Source organism: Schistocerca piceifrons, chromosome 1 (genome assembly GCF_021461385.2).
Source record: "Schistocerca piceifrons isolate TAMUIC-IGC-003096 chromosome 1, iqSchPice1.1, whole genome shotgun sequence".
NCBI classification, from domain to species: Eukaryota; Metazoa; Arthropoda; class Insecta; order Orthoptera; family Acrididae; genus Schistocerca; species Schistocerca piceifrons.
Window position 1 is genome coordinate 297,199,233 of NC_060138.1, and position 15,376 is coordinate 297,214,608.

General features: G+C 42.9%; 1 protein-coding gene across 3 annotated transcripts in view; it reads left to right on the top strand.

Moving 5' to 3' along the window:
* LOC124776623 (COMM domain-containing protein 4) overlaps positions 1-15,376 on the top strand; it is a 555,896-nt gene that overhangs the window by 135,776 nt on the left and 404,744 nt on the right. For all 3 annotated transcript variants that reach the window (XM_047251722.1, XM_047251716.1, XM_047251728.1), the window contains exon 3: positions 8,236-8,303. The gene's annotated coding sequence lies outside the window, so the exon portion shown is untranslated. The remainder of the gene's footprint in view (positions 1-8,235; positions 8,304-15,376) is intronic.

The window sequence follows — 15,376 nt, forward strand, 5'->3', positions numbered from 1 at the left end:
TTCATGTCGTGCTATCTTGGGTGGCCAAATCATTCGCTCGAACAATCCGGAAAGTTCTTCAAATCAATTGCTAACAATTGTGGCCCGGTTACATGTCGCTTGTCATCCATAAAATTTCCATAGTTTTTTGGGATATGAAGCCCATGAATGGCTGCAAATGGTCCCCAAATAGCTGAACATAATCATTTACAGTCAACGATCGGTTCAGTTGGACTCACACCATTATGGAGCCAGCAGCAGCTTCCACAGTGCCTTGTTGATAACTGGGGTCCATGGCTTGGTGGGGTCTGTGCCACTCTCGAAACCTAACGTCACCTCTTACCAACTGAAATCAGGATTCATGTGACCAGGCCATGGTTTTCTAGTCGTCTAGCGTCCAACCGTTATGGCCGTGAGCCCGGGAGAGGTGCTGCAGGCGATGTTTTGTTAGCAAAGGCACACGTGTCGGTCGTCTGCTGCCAAGTGCCATTAACGCCAAATATCGCCGCACTGTACTTACGGATACATTCGACGTACATCCCACACTGGTTTCTGCTATTATTTCACTCAGTGTTGCTTGTCCGTTAGCACTGAGAATTCTGCGTAAATGCCGCTGCCGTTGGTCGTTAAGTGAAGGCCGTTGGCCACTGCGTTGCGTGGTGGGAGGTAACGCCTGAAATGTGGTATTCTCGCGCACACTGTTGACACTGTGGATCTCGGAATATTGATTTCCTTAACGATTTACGTAGTGGAATGTCCCATGCATTTATCTCCAACCATCATTCCGCGTTAAATGTCTGTTAATTCCCGTCGTGCGGCCATAATTACGCCGTAAACTTTTTCACAGGAATCACCTGAGTACAAATGACAGCTCCGCCAATGCACTGTTGTTTTGTACCTTGTGTACGCTATTCTACCGCCATCTGTATATGCACATATCGCCATCCTATCATTTCTGTCACCTCCGTGTATACATCTGAAAGTCTGCTAAACAGCAGGATAGTAGCTACGTGAATACAAAAAACTGTCCTTCGATGGCCCTTACAATTAGGGCAGCAGGTAGAATAGCAAATAACAGAATTTCACTTATTGTGCGTCTATACATTTAGTAGGAAGAATAGATGATTAAGTTTTTAGGTAGTTTGGGGATATTTTCAGGGTGCGAAATTTAATACACAGAGCTGACATGTTTGCGAGTAACAGTGGCTCTACCCTGGCTGGATATCGATCGAACTGAGGTAGAATGATAGGTACGACCGGCCGATGTGTCCGAGCGGTTCTAGGCGCTTCAGTCTGGAACCGCGCGACTGCTACAGTCGCAGGTTCGAATCCTACCTCGGGCATGGATGTGTGTGATGTCCTTAGGTTAGTTAGGTTTAAGTGGTTCTAAGTTCTAGGGGACTGATGACCTCAGATGTTAAGTCCCAGATCAGAGCCATTTGAACCATTTTTTGATAGGTACGGCTACGTCATTCCGTGTTGCTTCAGCTCTGTTCAAGACTTCATCAGCTACAGTAACTGGCGAGTGGTGGTTCGCCAGTCTCTCGACAACTCATCACCAAATGTTTTCATTGTGTGAGAGATCTGTTGAGGGCGACAGTCGGACACACTCTGTATCGAGGTGTGTCGGAACCACAAGGGGAACACGCGATCTTGCGTTATTCTGTTGAGCTCTAACGCACGGAAACCTTGAAGATATGGCACAGCCATCGATCCTAACACGTTATAAACGTAATGGCTGCTGTTCAAACAACTGGCTTTGGGTACCCAATGGCACCGCATATCATCTCGCCAGGTGCTACCCCCCCCCCCCCCCCCCTTCCCGCCCTTATGAAAATGACGGAAGTAATCTGCCAACTTTCACTGTTATCGAAGCGTCGAGACATGATGCTGTCTGGAGAACTGGAACTGCTCTGAAAGGACGGCGTAGGCTGTATGGCCATTGGTGTGTCGGTGCTGTCGCTGGATGCACCTATGCCGCGCGCCTCTGCTGCGGCTCCCGTGTAGATACTCGGTTTGTTGCAAACAACCCATTTCCTGACTTAAAGTACGTGACGTGGCTGCACGATGCTGCGCCACTGGAAGAAAATACAGCAGTGGAAGTCAGTGTAAAGACGAGGTTCCTACGAAAGTAATAGTGCAATTTCTGAAACACATGTGTATCGAATTTATTATGTAAGTAGTAGATAAGTGTGGATTCCGGGGAAATGGCGGAACAAACGAGGCAATACTGACTCTTCAACTTATCTTCGAGTATGGGTTAAGGAAAGGCAAACCTACGTCTATAGCATTTTTAAGCTTGGAGAAAGCTTTTGACAATGTTGACTGGAATACTCTCTTTGAAATTCCGAAGGTAGCAGGGGTAAAATAAAGGGAGCGAAAGCCCATTTACAACTTTTACAGAAACCAGACGGCAGTTGTAAGAGTCGAAGGGCATGAAAGGGACGCAGTGGTTGGGAAGGGAGTGAGACAGGGTTGTAGCCTGTCTCCGATGCTATTCAATGTGTACATTGAAGAACCAGTAAAGGAAACCAAAGAAAGATTTTTAGTAGGAATTAAAGTTCAGGGGATAGAAATAAAAACTTTGAGGTCTGCCGATGACATTGTAATTCTGTCAGAGACAGCAAAGGACTTGGAGGAGCAATTGAACGAAATAGACCTTGTCTTGAAAGGAGGATATAGGATGAACATCAACAAAATCAAAACAAGGGTACAGGACTGAACACCAAATTATACTGTCAAAAAATATAGAAGAACAAGTGGCAGAATTATGCAGTCATGACAGGACGGCTATTATGGTGTTAGTGAAGAGGCACGGCGGTATGAAAGTTAATGAACCGGTCACCGCTCTTGAAGAGAGCGGTTCGCAAGGGAACAAAGGAATATAATTAGATTCAGATGGATGCGTCTGAAAATTAGAGCGAAATAAATCAAGTCGCATCTTTTGTAACAACATGAGAAACTATGTTCTCTGGAAATATTGCCGAACGTAGGTTGACGACATGTGAGTGCATGAGACTTCCAGTAATTATAATAAGGCGCTGTAGGCAATGGGATTCAAGGCGGTTTCTTACAATTACACTGGCAACTATGATTTATAGTGTGACACAGAAACCGCGAATTTTAATGAACTATTATGAGAAGATACGAATCATATATGCCTAAGAGATGATCATACCAAGGGCAGAAGGCTAGACTTAACATTCCCTCGACTTCGAAGTAATTCGGGATGCTGCTCGAAGTGAGCAAAGTTTGGAAAAGGAATCAACCGTAGCGTTGCTTAGGAAACCAGCCTGGTAGCTGCCTTGGGAAAACACAGAATACCTAAATCAAGAATACCTTATTGCAGTTCCTGTGTTTTTACGATGTACTTTGCAGTGTCCTTTAGGCATGCGTGCATGTCTGAAGGAACAGGCACTGCTGCGATCGACAGCTGTAATCGTAGAAACTAAGGCAGTGGGACGTAGTATTTCATGACAAGACAAGGTCCAGCTGGAATCTGATTGTATTCGCAATTGCGAATACATTTCTTCTATTGTCTAAATCAGGAAGGCCAGGGGGAGATTTCGGTCCCCACTCTCGCTAATATGAACGCTAATGCGAATCCAGATGTTTGGTCGAATTAAATCAGGCAATGCTAAGACAAGTGGGTTAGGAAACGAGACACTTAAGGCGGTAGATGAGATTTGCTATTTGGGCAGCGAAATAACTGATGATGGCCGAAGTTAAGAGGATATAAAATGTAGACTGGCAACGGCAAGAAAAAGATTTTTGAAAAAGAGAAATGTGTTAACATCGAATATAGATTTAAGTTTCTTATCTGAGGGTAGCCATGTATGGAACTGAAACGTGAACGATAAATAGTTTAGACAAACGATAATAGAAAGTTTCGAAGTTTAGTACTACAGAAGAATGTTGGAGATTTGGTGGGTAGATCAATTAACTAATGAGAAGTTACTGAACAGAATTGTGAAACAAGAAATCTGTGGCACAAATTGACCAAAAGAAGGGATCGGTTGATAGGACACATTCAGAGACATCAAGGGCTCACCAATTTAGTAATGGAGGGAAGCGTGAGGGGCGCTAGGGGGGGGGGGGGGGGGGGCTAAAAATCGTACAGGGAGACAAAGAGATGAATACAGTAAGCAGATTCAGAAGGATGTAGGTTACAGTAGTTATTCGGAGATGAAAAGGCACAGTATAGAGAGCTACATAATACATATAAGGTGTAAACAATCATGACGGAATTACAAAACGAGCAATAAAATAAGGCGTTTGCATTTCCTGTATGGAGATTGGTATGAAGGCACTCACTGTCCTGTTGTGTTATTGCATTGTTAGCACTTTGTCCAGCCTCCTTTTTTCCTAATAATCTCAAAAATTCTCTTTGGCGTTGTTTTGTTAGGGCCTGTAGTTTTTGCAGTGAAATTGTCACCCACTTTTTCCAGTATCCCTTTTTTCAGCTCACTTTACAGCCTCAAAGTGCCTTCCATTGCTATAGAAACTCGTTGCAAATATTTCCCAAAAGTTTTCCACGGGGTTCAGATCTGGTCTAAATGCAGGCCAGTGCAAGATATCGATATCTTTATCTTGAAACCAGTTTTTAGTTGCAGGAGAAACATGCATATATGCATTATCTCGTTGAAACTTAGACTTTCGGCCCATAGGTCCTCATTTATTCCAATCAGTCCTGTTTCTAGCATCTCAGTATAATTTGAGAGGATTATGGTTGTGCCCTCATTTATGTTGCCAGCGTAATTAAGTAGTTCTTCGTGTTGTATTCTGAAAACTGTCTTTTTTTATTATTTTATATAAAAACAGAAAGCGATAGGTATGAAGCAAAAAGTCGAAACTGCCCTTTCAGCAAATTTCTTTGGGTGAAGCATTAAAACACTCGACGCTTCAGTGTCTGAACAAGTGACTGACGAATAAGCTGTGAAATACGTGAGGAAGTTCATAAAGTAGTTTGCTAACCGGGCAGGCGGATTGCAAAACAAATTTTGGCTCCCATTCTTTATAACTTCGCTCGCTGAGCGCATAGAAAACCTACTAGCTCTGTGAAATGTCACAAACAGTTTATTTTTTCTGTATGGGTGTTTAGTTGGACCTGCGAACTATACGTCTAGCAAGCGGGCACCACAATCTGGTGCTTTCCGCCGTCAACCCCATCAACTACTTTAGCCGACCTAGCGCGTAATCAGTTTTTCCAGGTACAAAATGTCCAAATGTGTGTGAAATCTTATGGGACTTAACTGCTAAGGTCATCAGTCCCTAAGCTTACACACAACTTAACCTAAATTATCCTAAGGACAAACACACATACCCATGCCCGAGGGAGGACTCGAACCTCCGCCGGGACGAGCCGCACAGTCCATGACTGCAGCGCCCAAGACCGCTCGGCTAATCCCGCGCGGCTTTCCAGGTACAGATAAATTTCAACCCTTTATATTGAAGATTAGGATATAGCACTTTGTATTATTATTGTCTCTCTTGCTGGCTGTAGTGAGGTAATAAACTTATGCAATCTGTTGCGCTACATAACCAAAAACAAACTACATTGACGTTTTTTAACACTTACTATAGCTCCGCAATACAAATAACACTTTTCTAGTGAACACGAAGAGACGCTTTACTATTAAGAGATGTGTGATAGACGAGGAGCCACGGAGCATTGTTGGGCAGCATATTTTGGTTTTCTTTCTCCGTGTAAAATGGCCCCTCTCGCGCGGTGTTTGAGAGTCGCGGCTTAAGAATAGCTAACTGTAATGCGTGTGTGTACAGTGTTCCGTCGTGTTTGTGTTGTACGTTGATGAGGGAAGAGAGAAGATGAATTCCGGTGCCGACCCTTAGCCTATTCTTGTCGAATAGCACCAAGGATTACGATTCACATTTTCATAGGTTGGTGGTTATGCGCTCTAAAATCAATATCATCGTCCCATCTGTACCATGGTGCGACTCTGGAGTGTATCACGGGAACTTACTCCTGATAATATGTCACTTCCCTTTTAATCATGAAAAGAGCTTTCATTGATTGCAAGGTTTGGACTCACCTCTGCGGGCATGCGTCCCAGAGAATTCACAGCATAACATCTTCAGTCGCCCTCTGCGATCCGAAGTAATAAATAGCTTACTACAGTTTTAGTGAAGTTACCTACTAGCGTGAAGACTTCAACAACAAAGGATGTAGAAACACTTTGTTAATTTTCAACCGTTGGCAGATGGTAATGGTACTCTTTGCAGTAACTATTATAAAATTATTATTTTCTTTGAGGAAGGAAAAAGCAACCAACCACACTATTTTTTAACGATAATTTATTTTGCCATAACTAGTTTTGGCCTTAGCTCTATTACCAGGCAGTGCTGAGGATTTCTTTTACGCATTTGTACATTTTCATCCTTCAACAGGGCTGTAAATTACAGGAAAACAGGCAGAAATCGCCACACGAAATCCTCGCTGCAGTCTGATGATGGGCCTTGGCCCGAAACTAGTAACGGAAAATAAATTCTTGTTCCAAAACCTATGTTGCTGATATAGTTTTGTTCCTCGCGGATATTTAAAAAATCAGCTGCAGCATTCTCAAGCAGTCATGGATAAAATTAATAATATTTTGGATGTTTCGTATGAGACCTACTGCAAAATAAAATTTTCGTAATTTCAGTTACGCCTAGGGCCTAAGGAGCAAAATAATACTTCTAATAATGGAAAGTTTTGAAATGGAATGGTTAAAGAGTAGAAATTTTTGAAGTGTTTGTGGTGGTGGTGGTGTGCAGCCGAGAGTACATCTGGCACTGCTATCAGTATGGCACTGCTATCAGCCGCTTGCTTCCCCCACTCACCATTTACCTTTTTTGCTTTTGCGAGTAGCGCATGGGAAGAGTGATTGTCGGTTAACCTCCTTATGAGTACGTTGTGGCTATTTCGCGAGAGGTATGTGAGAGGGACGGCCGGAGTGGCCGCGCGGTTCTAGGCGCTACAGTCTGGAGCCGAGCGACCGCTGCGGTCGCAGGTTCGAATCCTGCCTCGGGCATGGATGTGTCTGATGTCCTTAGGTTAGTTAGGTTTAATTAGTTCTAAGTTCTAGGCGATTCTAAGTTCTAGGCGACTGATGATCTCAGAAGTTAAGTCGCATAGTGCTCAGAGCCGTTATGTGAGAGGAAGTAGGTCTAATATATTACCCGACTATGTCCAGAATGTGCTGTGTCGGTATTTCAATTACAGGAAACCCGATCGTGGTGCACAACGCCTCTCTTGTAGCGTCTGCCACTGGTGTTTGTTGAACATCTTCACCTCGCTCTCGCACCGGCTAAACGATCCCGTGACGAAACACTCCGCTCATTGTTGAATCTCTTCTATTAATCCACTTAGTAATGGTCCCCGAATGACGAGCAATACTCAAGGATCAGTTTAAAGTGTTTCGTAAGCTACTACGTCTTCCGTGGATGAATTACATTTTCATAAGTTACTTAAAATGCATTAATCCTAACATCAGCTTTCCCTACAATTTCAACTAAATACTCGGAGGTACCTTATTGATTTGTCGCCGGTAATGTATCAAACAATGGTGCATCCTCTCGCCTATTTTTTCGAAATACTTTTCATTTTTTTATGCTCAGGGTCAACAACGAGTTCTTGCATCAGTCGTGGAACCTCTCCAGGCCTTCCTGCATTTCGCTAGTGTCTTTTGGCATTGCATCCTTCGTACAGATAACAACATCGTTCGTAAACGCCATGATGGAACATTGATCTGGACTGTAAGCAGTTACGATCCTGTAACACTACCCAGGGGTGCTCCCGAAATATGATTTTGTTCCGTTATGAGCGACGTATTGGGTTCTATCTACAAGGAAGTCCTGAAGATAATTACAAATCTCATATTTGGTTCACGAAACAACAATGCGGAACTGTATCAAATGACTTCTTGACGTCAAAGAACATAACATCAACCTCAGTGTTGATAATGTTTGCTGGCATGTGTGAGTAAAGTAAATGTATGGCACCACAATCTGATTTGTACCATTCGATGTTTTAGAACTTCATGCAGTAGTGTTTCGCTGTGTAGGTAACGTTTGAGGGATAACACAAGAATGAAAATAAATAATAAGACGTCATCAGTAAATGAGCAACAAGACCATGAATAGTATTTGATATCAGTATCAACCTGGTATCGTAGGTGAGACTCGTGAACGCCAGTTCGCTACCTTTAAAAGTAGAGGTGAAGAATGTTTTCTGTTCTTATGCTTCTGTTTTGGTTTCAGGTCATTCTGCTGCTGGCACCAGTACCAGGGTGGATGCATCGTGGAAGCAGACATATGCCTGGTATTTGGTAAGTAGAGGAAGAGGCTACGTATACAGTATGTGTTCTCAGTCAGTGAGCGAGAGAAATATTACGCCACTTCCTTGCCCTGTGTCAGAAACTGTAATCGGTACAATCCTGGCTAGAATCTGAATACAGTAGGCCAATGAATCAAGCGTAGCCGTAGCGACAAGGGTTTGACATAGCAGTGGTGTTTTGCGCTGCTCGATGTTAGCCCGATGATAAATGGCGGTGTACTGTTTATAATCAAAACAGATGCCTCTCGGAAGGCAAACTGCCTGCTGCGAGAGCTGTCATATCTGCTTATTCGGTTTCAACGTAAGTGATCTTCACTCTGGAAAACGTGATCTAGTGTAGTCCGTCATACAATGCAGAAACTTAATTTAGTATCATACGTCACGAAAAGCCAGGTAAGAAGCGTAATTAGAAGATGACTCTGAACGTGATTGTGTACTGTAATAATCTTCCCTTTTGCAAATTGCAAGAGTGCTAGGTGGAATGTTCTTGGCCTAATAGTGAAAGACAGTTTTGTAGGTAGAAAAGCACTTCTTTTTCAATTTTGAACCCTGCAGCTGAACCTTTTTTTCCAATAAATGGGTTACATTCCTGATGAATGATTCTCAGCGTGCAAAATACTTATCAACTCCCATAATCTCGTGACTCAAAAAGTTTACCAACCACTACTTTCCTTACACGTGTTAGTAGATGATAAGCAGAGAGATGTTTGAGAAATTCGGAATTCTGATCCTAAGAGTCTCCATTCTAAAAGCTCTTTTGTGTGTATGTGCTTTGTCGTGATTGAAGATCATTTGCTCCAGAAGATTTTCCTAATACTCACTAGTTATCTTTTTAACCTTTTTCTAGGAATCAATAAGATGAATATCTTTTGCATTTTAGAATACAGTTACCACAACCATCCCAGCAGATCAATCCGACTTCGCCTTCTTTAATGCAGATCGCTGGCATCCACCCACTTCCTTGACTGGTTATTAATTTCTGGAGGAGGAGGAGGTTAGTGTTTAACGTCCCGTCGACAACGTGGTCATTAGAGACGGAGCGCAAGCTCGGGTTAGGGAAGGATGGGGAAGGAAATAGGCCGTGCCCTTTCAAAGGAACCATCCCGGCATTTGCCTGAAGCGATTTAGGTAAATCACGGAAAACCTAAATCAGGATGGCTGGAGACAGGATTGAACCGTCGTCCTCCCGAATGCGAGTCCAGTGTGCTAACCACTGCGCCACCTCGCTCGGTACTATTAATTTCTGGTATAAGCTGGTGGACACTTGTTTCCTGCACGGTAACAGCACAAACTTAGTTGGATTCATTTTAAAACAGTTAAAACATTGTCAAGAAACTTGTTTCTGCGTTTGCCTGTAGTAACCATTCAAGAAACTCTGCGCCCAATATGCGCAAGACGTGTTAACTCTTCATGTGCAGGATTAATCCCAACTGCACCGATAAAATTGCGGAGGTTGTTCAGTCATACTTTCTGAGTTCTTTGATACAAACGATCCGTGGTCTACAGCGGCTCCTTACAGAGTAATAATGTAATTCCGATTAATTCGGTTCGTTACTCCAGGTATCTTCTGTGGAAACGCCTTCTCAACAGTGAAAAAGCCTTTAATACGCAATCACCAAAATGTGCAACACACGAACAAAGAGTAATGCAACAGCCCTCAGATACAAAAGTAGTGTGACGTGGTTTTCGGTGTAGCGGGAACTGCTCAACGCGGCGTCGACGTACCAGTCTTCCACCATATTCTTTGAACTTATACCAGAGGTGCATATCTGCGAGCCCTTCAACAGTAAACCTATGCCGTACTGCTGTGTATTACTGTTAACGTGCAACTAACAACTGCCGGGAAAACAATCGCGACACACAACCGAGAAAAACTGAATACAAGATCCAGGGTGAAGAGTAAAGTGAGCATTGCTGTTGTCAGCAGCAAGGACCGTGAAAGAATGGAACGAGATTCAGACCGAAGAGGAAATACAGCGCATACTGTCGACGTCTGCACTGTTTTGTCGAGCCGGCCGGAGCGGCCGAGCGGTTCTAGGCGCTACAGTCTGGAACCGCGCGACCGCTACTGTCGCAGGTTCGAATCCTGCCTCGGGCAGGGATGCGTGTGATGTTCTTAGGTTAGTTAGGTTTAAGTAGTTCTAAGTTCTAGGGGACTGATGACCTCAGAAGTTAAGTCCCATAGTGCTCAGAGCCATTTGAACCATTGTTGTGTAGGTATTTCCAGTGCATTATAGATAAGAGATAAATGAGATTAAGAAATCAAACGAACTGCAATTACTCTCTAATGAATCACCAGAGCCTACTGGTCTCTTACATCATTAACACTCAGAAAATATCCCTGTACAGCCTTTGAAATGTAGTCAATCGAGTTCAGATTCACCGTTGATAATGTATCACGATTTTTCTTGTGATATACCTTTTCGTATGCCTTTAATCGCCGGTGATCTAACCCTGTACTGTGTATTCTTAATATTTTCTTCTAAAAAATGGTTCAAATGGCTCTGAGCACTATGGCACTCAACATCTGAGGTCATCAGTCCCCTAGAACTTACAATTACTTAAACCTAACTAACCTAAGGACATCACACACCTTCATGCACGAGGCAGGATTCGAACCTGCGACCGTAGCGGTCGCGCGGTTCCAGACTGGAGCGCCTAGAACCGCTCGGCCACCACGGCCGGTGATATTTTCTTCTGTGATGCTGTTTTCACCTGGATCCTCTTCCAAAGTATGGGTACATTTGAATTCATTCGCCCATACCTTATCCGTTGAAAATGGTTGCAGCAGACTTCATACAAACTTCCATCAGTTTTAAATGAGCCTACGTCGGCGATAAACAGCCAGAAAACAGACAACTTTTTGACGATATAGAATTTCAGCTTACAGTTTTGGACAACGTCTAACAGCTTAACAACGATGTCATTGTTAGCGCTGCCGAAAACAAAATTTTTCCCTTTCTCCCTTTTCTATTTTCCGCTTTTTTTTCAATTTTTACAAATGTTGTATCTACAGTTCAGATTCAACGCACGGAGAATTGGTGTAGAACATGGCTTAAATGGCAAAAACGATGATATTCCATTTTTTCCATATCAACGTGAAATTACTTGTAAATTGACGAGCAAGATGGAAGATGTCATTAAATTAAAAGTGATAATGAGAGAAATTCTAAAGAGCGTCAGACTGTCACAGTTTTTCGCCGTTGGGAACCACGAAGAGGCCACGAAAAAACATCTGGTATAAGGTGTAATAATTAAGATTCTGTATTTTATTCGCAGGTGTCAATTTTACTATCGCACGTTGAGCTGTTTGATTCAGTTAAATTGATTTTCCACTGGGGTCCAAAATTAAAGCAACAAACGGAAATTTTGCAAGGTTGTGCCACAAAATACTGTAAACAGGTCATAGCAAAGTAGAAACAATGTAAAGAATACAGAATGTAAACAACTGCAACGTGCGTAACAATAGACGGAAACGTTCTTCGTTTTTCCAACATAACAGATTGCGACAACTGGTTTATATGCTCACTATGGTGTTTGACCACTTCTGGTAGCAATATTGGCCTGACAACGACGGAGCATGCTAGAAATAACGTCATCAATGTCATGCTGAGGCAATAACGCCCATTCTTCCTGCGGAGCTGCTCGTAAGTCTTGGAGAGCGGTTGGTGGATGCTGACGTGATGCGACCCTTTTCCCTAGTGAATCCCAGACACGCTCTATGGGATTCAAATCGAGAGAGCGAGCAGGTCACGCCATGCGTGCAGTATCTTCCGTCTCCAAGAAAACATCAATTACTCGTGCTCTATGACGTCGAGCATTATCTTCCACCAGTACAAAGTCTGGGCGCACAGCACCTCGCGACATCTCGTAACGATACCTAACAGCAGTTAAGTCTTGCCGATTCACCCGTACAATTTCATGAAAAGGTGGTAGTGTGGTTAAGATGTTCCCTGCCCACATCATTAGGGATCCTCCTCGATATCGGCTCTTTCCACAGTGTTTGGTTCCCGAAATCGTGGTCCACTTGTTCTCCACATGCAAATCCGTCGAGAATCACTCTCCATATCAAATCGGGACTCATCTGTGAAAGAAAATTGGCCCACTGTTCTACCGTCCAGTGGCATGTTGACGGTTCCACTCTAGACGTTCCCTTCTATGAAGACACGTCAGAGGTTAATATACAGCAGGTCTTCAACGTAAAAGACCACACTGTTGAAGCTTTCAGTACTCCGTTTGCCTCAATACAACACGTCCAAGGGATGCTGCGAGGTCAGATGCCGGTTTCCGTGTGCCACTAAGGCGGTACCGTTGTGCTGTTACAGCCAAATAACGGTCCTCGCTTTCTGAAGTCACACGTGGTGCGCTCCGGTCTTCGTGACACAGTTTCGGTCTCTATAAACTGTCGCCACATGCGAGAAACAATAGGACGATTCACGTTAAGCCTTCGGGCCACATGTATTTGCGACTATCCTGCTTCCATTCTTCCTATGGCCCTCCACCGCAGAGAATCTGATAGGCGTCTTCTGTCTGCCATATTGCACTGTCTGCTACTGCGTACATAACAGTTGTGGATTAGGGGCTGCCCGGCAAACACTACTCCCTTTGATAGGTGCCCTCACGTCATCGTTGACGTGATTTTCCGTTGACCATGTGCCATCTTCCGTTCAGAACACGATCGTACGGACATCCCTTGACAGTTTGTATGATTATATCGTTAATTAGGCACATGACTGAGGAACAGCGGTTTGTTGCTTTAATTTTGGACGCCAGTGTATATGTGTATTTATTATAAATAAAAATTTCATGCTGTGGTGACATACAAAATATCAGCTTCGACAAAAAGCGATCGTATGTCGGTTATACACTCTTATGAGCAGAACCATGGCGATCCATTCTCTGGCCTTCCGTCTTCGAGCAGCATGATAGTTGATTCTCGGAAGCAGTTTCGTAAATTCACACTGCCACCGTGGAGAACGCTATATAGCGTACAGCTTCTGTTGAATAGCTTCAAGAACAGCTGATCATCAACTGACTTCAGGTTTGCGAGTGCCACATGAAATTATATTAAAAAGTAATGAACTCGTTAAACTAAAGATTTTTTCCAGCACAGGGCTTTCCTAACTTGCTTTCCACGACGGGAAATTCGACTAGTCCTTTGTTCAGTATGAAATACCAACCACGGAAAAACTTGGCGTTGTTCCTGCAGTGATACAAGAGATTATAGACCAATTAAGCTCAGAGGCAATCTTAGGGCCAACCGGAGAACGGAACCATATACAAAAGCTTAATTGAAAATTCCATGTAAAAAAAGAGCAAACATTTGCAGAAAATGGTGTATATATGTATGTGTGTATGTATAAATGTATGTAGTGCCGCTAAATAGGTAGACAATGTGATTTGCTGGTGATGTGTTGCTCTCCCTCCCCCCTCCCCCCACTGTTCCATTTTAACTGCCCTAACACACGGCGTGCGCGGCATTGCTGCCGACAGGTGCGTGCAGAGGGGTGTAGGCAGGAGCACGCATCAATTAATTGTGTTATTAAAGTGGCTATACATTATACAATGTGTACACTACTCAGCAAATTTAATGATTTTTAACATGGTTTATGTTCACTGATGTAAAATAGAAACACCCTTCTTCGCCATCTTAAAGGTCGCTATTTTTAACTTTTTTCAGTACATACCAACAATCTACAAAGTATTTATAAACGACCCATTGTAAAACATTAAAGACTTGAGGTGTAATTATTCACAAAACAATGTATAGTAGCATAGAACGAATATACTCTATAGCGACCCTGCTGAATTTCTCTTTTAAGTTTCAAAAAATGGTTCAAATGGCTCTGAGCACTATGCGACTTAACTTCTGAGGTCATCAGTCGCCTAGAACTCAGAACTAATTAAACCTAACTAACCTAAGGACATCACACACATCAATGCCCGAGGCAGGATTCGAACCTGCGACCGTAGCGGTCGCTCGGTTCCAGACTGTAGCGCCTAGAACCGCACGGCCACTCCGGTCGGCCTTTAAGTTTCACCAGGGTCACTAAATAACATATTCTTTCTATGCTATTATACATTGCTTTGTGGGTAATTATACCTCAAGGCTTTAATACTCTATAATGGTTGGTTTATACATACTTTTTAATTTTATTTCACTTTTCTCCTTTCTAAAGTAGCCTATATTCTTCCTCAACGTTCAAGCTATCTCCATACCAAATTTCATCAAAATCGGTTCAGTGGTTTAGTCGTGAAAACGTAAGAGACAGCTACTTCCACGTGTCTACTATCGACTACCCTTACTTATTTCGACTTGTTTTACCGTACGAGTGTAGAATTTGTACTTCTTATTTTCCACTCGAAACTGTTTTAGGGGTATTCTCATAGCATTCAAACGCCTGAATGATAAAGGGGTCAGTCATAAATTTATCTCTAATGTTAGTACAGATGAAGTTCTTTTTCTGTAGCTTCTCATATTCCTGTGTAAACTTACGTTTGATAAATTATTCGCTAGTTTAAAGAGAAATACGACAGGTTGTATTATGACACTATGAGTGCTAGACCGTTAGTGAGTACATTTGTGATGCTCTGTACGGGCGGGATTCACGAAATGTTTACCGTACCGGAGGCTGAAAGCTTTGTCATTACGTCGCTCATCCAGGAATTACAATTCCTAATGAGGAAGATAATTACCAACCCGTTTACTCGACGTGTGTTATGTGATTGGTGTTTATTTGTATCAGTAATTTTGTTGCGTAAGCAGGTGCGTCAGTCTGCCTGTAACCGATTTGCCACCTCTGTGAGTCACTATGCTTGTTCAGGTTACGAGTCTGTTGAGGGGAGAGCGCTGTGCAAGCTGATGAGACCTATGAAGGATCTTTTAAAGCGTTTAGTTTTATTTCCATGGATGACTCGACTCTGCAGTTGGATACCGTGCTTGATCCTTCCTATAAAACTTAACGTAAGTGATGACTTGAAGAACCGGCTACACAGAAACTTGACTGTTTGATAAGAAGAAACTATATTGGCCATAGAATCTAAAATAAATCATTCTGAATAATA